The sequence below is a fragment of the Sinocyclocheilus rhinocerous genome, unplaced genomic scaffold (genome assembly GCF_001515625.1).
Source record: "Sinocyclocheilus rhinocerous isolate Xijiao unplaced genomic scaffold, SAMN03320098_v1.1 scaffold36, whole genome shotgun sequence".
Lineage (NCBI taxonomy): Eukaryota > Metazoa > Chordata > Actinopteri > Cypriniformes > Cyprinidae > Sinocyclocheilus > Sinocyclocheilus rhinocerous.
In genome coordinates this window covers 816,094-821,929 of record NW_015664459.1, presented here as the reverse complement: position 1 = coordinate 821,929, position 5,836 = coordinate 816,094, and the positions used below count along the sequence as shown (strand labels likewise).

General features: G+C 33.5%; 1 protein-coding gene across 1 annotated transcript in view; it reads right to left on the bottom strand.

The window, feature by feature from the left end:
- The window catches only part of unm_hu7910 (un-named hu7910), a 64,354-nt gene that overhangs the window by 28,594 nt on the left and 29,924 nt on the right, over positions 1 to 5,836 (bottom strand). The window lies entirely within an intron of this gene.

Sequence of the window (5,836 nt, the reverse complement as noted above, 5' to 3'; positions counted from 1 at the left end):
GTCGAGTATGTTCACTGAAACTAGTGTGTGGTTATATCTATATATCTATATATATATATATTTGAGGCAGTTACCCTGATACTTTTTTAGAACATTTAACCACACACTAGTTTCAGTGAACATACTCGACAAACCATGTCAATGAATATATTAGCAAATAAAAATTACTTCACTTTCAGTACTTTGTCTTATCCTAGTTAAATATACACATCTTTTTCATGTCGTTTTCCCTGAAAACATTTGTTCTGTAACATTATCAAAGCATTGCTGTTTGTTGAAACAGACATGTAACTTGACTAGTTTGAGTAATGGCAGATGGGAAAATTGCTTAGCAGGCTTTTTATTTATTTATTTATTTATTTTCAGAAATCTATCTAGAAACATTACTTTTGTCTGTTTGGTAGCACTAGTGGTAAAGAAATACACTTCAACTTCAACACACTAACAACATTCTACTATATAATTATTGTTACATGATTAACATAATTAAACCTTCAAATGTTTCACACAACAATAAAATGTTTCACACAATAATAAATGGTTATCCATCAAAGAAATGATAAGATCAAGGTCTTACTATACTGAACAAAATAAACCCAAATGTAAACACAAATAAAACAACTATCAGTTCACAAATTCAATTGAGCAGACATTGTCTGATCTGAAAATTTTGTTAAAAAAAAAAAAGTTTAAAAATAGTAGGTTACACATACAACTAACAACTGCAGACAACTGCTGAATAAATATAAGCAAATGTTAAAAACTTGATCCTCATTGTAGCTGCATAGCTTCAATTCATAAACTTAAGTAGTGTATTCTTTCCTCAATAGCTCTTTCACTGGCTCAGAAAAAGCAGAACTGATGCTTGATCAGTACTCAGTCATAATCAGATTTTTTTTTTATTTTTATTTTAGCATTTTAGGCTTTGTTCACACTGCATTCAAGTATAATGTTTTTTCAAATATGACCTTTTAGATCCGACTGTCTGCACTGTCATTTTGCAAGTAATCAGATGAAATCGGATCGATTTCTTCAGTGTATCTAAACTAAATGTCATCGTAATGATTTAAGTGCCTGCAAGAGACTTTCTTCAAGAAGAAGTGAGAACAGCTGTCAGTGTGAATAGAGATGATAAAAAAAACAAAACAATTAAACAAACAAAAAAAAATCTGCGTATTTTCGTTATGGCATCTCATAGTGGTGCTGAACTTAACGCAAATGAAATGAAAGTGTTTTACACACTCATGAACACACAATGTTTAAAACCAGTCAGTCATATGCTCATTCAAAAAAAAACAAAAAAATAATAATAATAAAAAAACGCTACAATCAATGTCATAGTTCACTATATGAACAAATTCAGGCACAACTGTACACATTTGTGTTGTGTCTTATACGCCATGTCGCAAATAAAAAACAAAAACTATGAAATATAATGATCTTTCAGATTCAAGTGCAATTTCAAAACTTCCAATTATTACTGTATTTCAAGTAACTAAATGGATTTGAGTTAGCAGCACCCTTACATAACCCATTTTTTTTATGCGATTGTGTCAGCAGTCATAGAGGCTCAAGTTTACACCTGGCATTAACATGTTTTGCATTCATATTGTATCTGGACATTGTTTAGCTTGACTGCATTTATGCCTTCATACCAGTCACCAGTGTGATCAGATAAACATAAATAAAAACCAAGAAATTGTACAGTGCTACAAGAGAGGTTGAGATAGAGTTACGACCTTCTGATTAAAAATGACGAAATATTTCCATTATTAAAAAAAAAAAAAAAAAAAGATGGATAATAAAAAATTTAATAAATAAAAAAAACACTAGAAAATCTGGTTTCCGTTTCCTTTCTTTTAAATGTTTCTACAATAAAGGATGTTATTAAGAATTAGACAATCTCATTGTGCCAAAAGTGTGTTTGATGACATCTGAAACAGATGAACGTGGCAACATTTTATTACCTTGGTTGTTGTACATATTGCGACAGTTCAGAAAGCTTAATGCCGTTACATATAATAAAATAACGTACCACTACACTTCAGGGTACATTACACTCTACCTTAAACCTAACTGATAATGTTAACAAAAGCATATGTGAGATAAACGCATTTGCTGTTAGTTTTTCTGCTTGGCTGCTAAGTCTTAGAACCAGGTCTTAATTAGTTTACCGTCTTAACAGCTCTAACCTAGTTATTATATTACAGTTATTTAAGTTAATTCTGCCATCGGCCACCTTGTTCTCTAAGAATCAAAGAATCCAAATCGAATTGTGTAAAGAACCACGTGAAAACTCCTCTGTAATCATAATTTGTGTAAAAAAAAAAAAAAAAATGTTCTTGGCATTTTACTGCCATTACCGTTTATTTTAGCTGGAAACTGCAGTTAATTTAATGTACAGTACTTAAAAAAAAAAATTTTTTTTTGAAGATCGTGACTGGGTTGTTTTTTTCCTTACTGAAGATATCTGCAGATGTCTGAAGATCATTGTACATTCTGGGCATATGAGTGGGCATTTGGGACTCACTGCTCCCTATACTGGTCAAGGAAACAGACAAGGAAAATGAATATGCATTTACATGTTCATTAAAGGGGGTCAAATGTCTACTCTAAACCAGACCACCACCAAACTTTTGTGGTTTGAGAGATCTTGGGTGCATTTACTTCACCTGGATTTTAATTGTTATTTGATCCTCAAAATTGTGATTTGATCCTCAAAAACAGATTAATGTCATGTGTAAAGGAGCCCTAATTAGTGTACAGTCAAGATATCCTTAAAGTAGTAAGCAACAGTACAAGCTACAAACAAAAAGCTTCTAACTACATTGAAGCTAAGAGTATGAAATTTATAAATATATAAGTTTCAATTGATATTTAATTCCGCAAATAGCAGTTTTTTTTTATCTGGCATGAAAACAAAGAGTATAATAAAATATTAAAAAATATTCACAGGGTAAAATGATTAAAACACGCCAAGTTATATAACTCACTTCTGTGCAAGCTAAATCACTTATTGCAGAGGTTTTCGACTCTGTCCTGGAGTCCCCCAACACTGCACAGTTTGAATGTGTCCCATTTCAGATCTTGGTGTCTCTACTAATGAGGTGATGACGTGAATCAGGGGGGTTTGATTAAGGAGAAATGCAAAATGTGAACGGTTGGAGAGGGCCACAGGAACAGGGTTGAAAACCACTGGCTTGTTGGATCTAAGAAATCAGAAATCATTTATTTACATGAAACATCCAAGCAAGCTGATTCACTGAGTCGAACCTCCCAACACAGTGAGTTGACAGTTGGGTTATTACCTCCTTCACTCAGCTGTACCATGGGACCAACAGCAATGTAATGTTTTGTTTTACTACACCACTAGTTAAAAAGTAGCTTGCTACCATTTTGAACAGCTGCCACTGTCACTAAAAACAGTTAGTAGTTACGCTACTTTTAGTTATTTACTTTGCAGCGCTGTTCCTAGTAAACACCTTAGGAGTTTTTATTTCCAATCAAATCTCACAGTTATGGCATTTTACTATTATTTCTTGATATTTTTTTTCGAAGATTTAAGTAACCCACGAGTAGATATTTTCTCATCTTTTTCATTTTCTGATTGATCAACTTTTTGTCCATGAGTTTTTTTATTTAAATTTGCCTCTTTTTCTTGTTTGTAATTGTTCACATTTTCTTTTTTCTCCTTTACATCTTTCTCTATTTGCCCCTTTGGTGCACTCTCTTTTATTTTGTTAAGCCTTTCTTTCTCTGCTTTCACTTTCTCCAGTCTTTGTTTTTCTGCTTTTTCTTTATTGAGTCTCTCTTTTTCTGCTTTTTCTTTGACCAGTCTTTCTTTTTCTTCTTTTTCTTTGGCCAGTCTTTCTTTTTCTTCTTTTTCTTTGGCCAGTCTTTCTTGTTCTGCTTTTTCTTTAGCGAGTCTCTCTTTTTCTGCTTTTTCTTTGGCCAGTCTTTCTTTTTCTGCTTTTTCTTTAGCGAGTCTCTCTTTTTCTGCCTTTTCTTTCTCAAGTCTTTCTTTTTCCACTTTTTCTTTAGCAAGTCTCTCTTTTTCAGCTTTTTCTTTGACCAGTCTTTCTTTTTCCAGTCTTTCTTTTTCCAATTTCTCTTTCTCCAGTCTTTCTTTTTCTGCTTTTTCTTTAGCGACTCTCTCTTTTTCTGCCTTTTCTTTGGCCAGTCTTTCCTTTTCTGCTTTCTCTTTTTCCAGTCTTTCTTTTTCTGCTTTTTCTTTAGCGACTCTCTCTTTTTCTGCCTTTTCTTTCTCAAGTCTTTCTTTTTCCGCTTTTTCTTTAGCAAGTCTCTCTTTTTCTGCCTTTTCTTTGGCCAGTCTTTCTTTTTCTGCTTTCTCTTTCTCCAGTCTTTCTTTTTCTTTAATAATTCTCTCTTCTTCTGCCTTTTCTTTGGCCAGTCTTTCTGTCTCTGCTTTCTCTTTCTCCAATCTTTCTTTTTCTGCTTTTTCTTTGGCCAGTCTTTCTTTTTCTGCTTTTTCTTTGGCCAGTCTTTCTTTTTCTGCTTTTTCTTTAGCCAGTCTTTCTTTTTCTGCTTTCTCTTTCTCCAAACTTTCTTTTTCTGCTTTTTCTTTGGTCAGTCTTTTTCTGCTTTCTCTTTCTCCAATCTTTCTTTTTCTGCTTTTTCTTTGGCCAGTCTTTCTTTTTCTGCTTTTTCTTTAGCCAGTCTTTCTTTTTCTGCTTTCTCTTTCTCCAATCTTTCTTTTTCTGCTTTTTCTTTGGCCAGTCTTTCTTTTTTTGCCTTTTCTTTCTCAAGTCTTTCTTTTTCTGCTCTTTCTTTAGCCAGTCTTTCTTTTTCTGCTTTCTCTTTCTCCAATCTTTCTTTTTCTGCTTTTTCTTTAGTGAGTCTCTCTTTTTCTGCCTTTTCTTTAGCCAGTCTTTCTTTTTCTGCTTTCTCTTTCGCCAATCTTTCTTTTTCTGCTTTTTCTTTAGCGAGTCTCTCTTTTTCTGCCTTTTCTTTAGCCAGTCTTTCTTTTTCTGCTTTCTCTTTCGCCAATCTTTCTTTTTCTGCTTTTTCTTTAGCGAGTCTCTCTTTTTCTGCCTTTTCTTTAGCCAGTCTTTCTTTTTCTACTTTCTCTTTCTCCAATCTTTCTTTTTCTGCCTTTTCTTTAGCGAGTCTCTCTTTTTCTACCTTTTCTTTGGCCAGTCTTTCTTTCTCTGCTTTCTCTTTCTCCAGTTTTTCTTTCTCTGCTTTCTCTTTCTCCAATCTTTCTTTTCCTGCCTTTTCTTTCTCAAGTCTTTCCTTTTCTGCTTTTTCTTTAGCCATTTTTTCTTTTTCTGCCTTTTCTTTTTTAAGTTTTTTCTTTTTCTACTTTCTCTTTCTCCAATCTTTCTTTTTCTGCCTTTTCTTTAGCGAGTCTCTCTTTTTCTACCTTTTCTTTGGCCAGTCTTTCTTTCTCTGCTTTCTCTTTCTCCAGTTTTTCTTTCTCTGCTTTCTCTTTCTCCAGTTTTTCTTTCTCTGCTTTCTCTTTCTCCAATCTTTCTTTTCCTGCCTTTTCTTTCTCAAGTCTTTCCTTTTCTGCTTTTTCTTTAGCCATTTTTTCTTTTTCTGCCTTTTCTTTTTTAAGTTTTTCCTTTTCTGCCCTTCCTTTATCCGCTTTTTCTTTGGCCAGTCTTTCATGTTCTGCTTTTTCTTTAGCCAGTCTTTCCTTTTCTGCTTTCTCTTTCTCCATTTTTTCTTTTTCTGCTTTCTCCTTGGCTAGTTTCTCCTCTTGTTCTCTTTGTATTCGTTCCTCTTGAAGCTTAACTTCTGCCTCTTCTTTGACTTTTTTGGCAGCAAGAGCAGCTTGTCTCTCCTCTTCCTCTTGAGCCAAACCACTATGGAC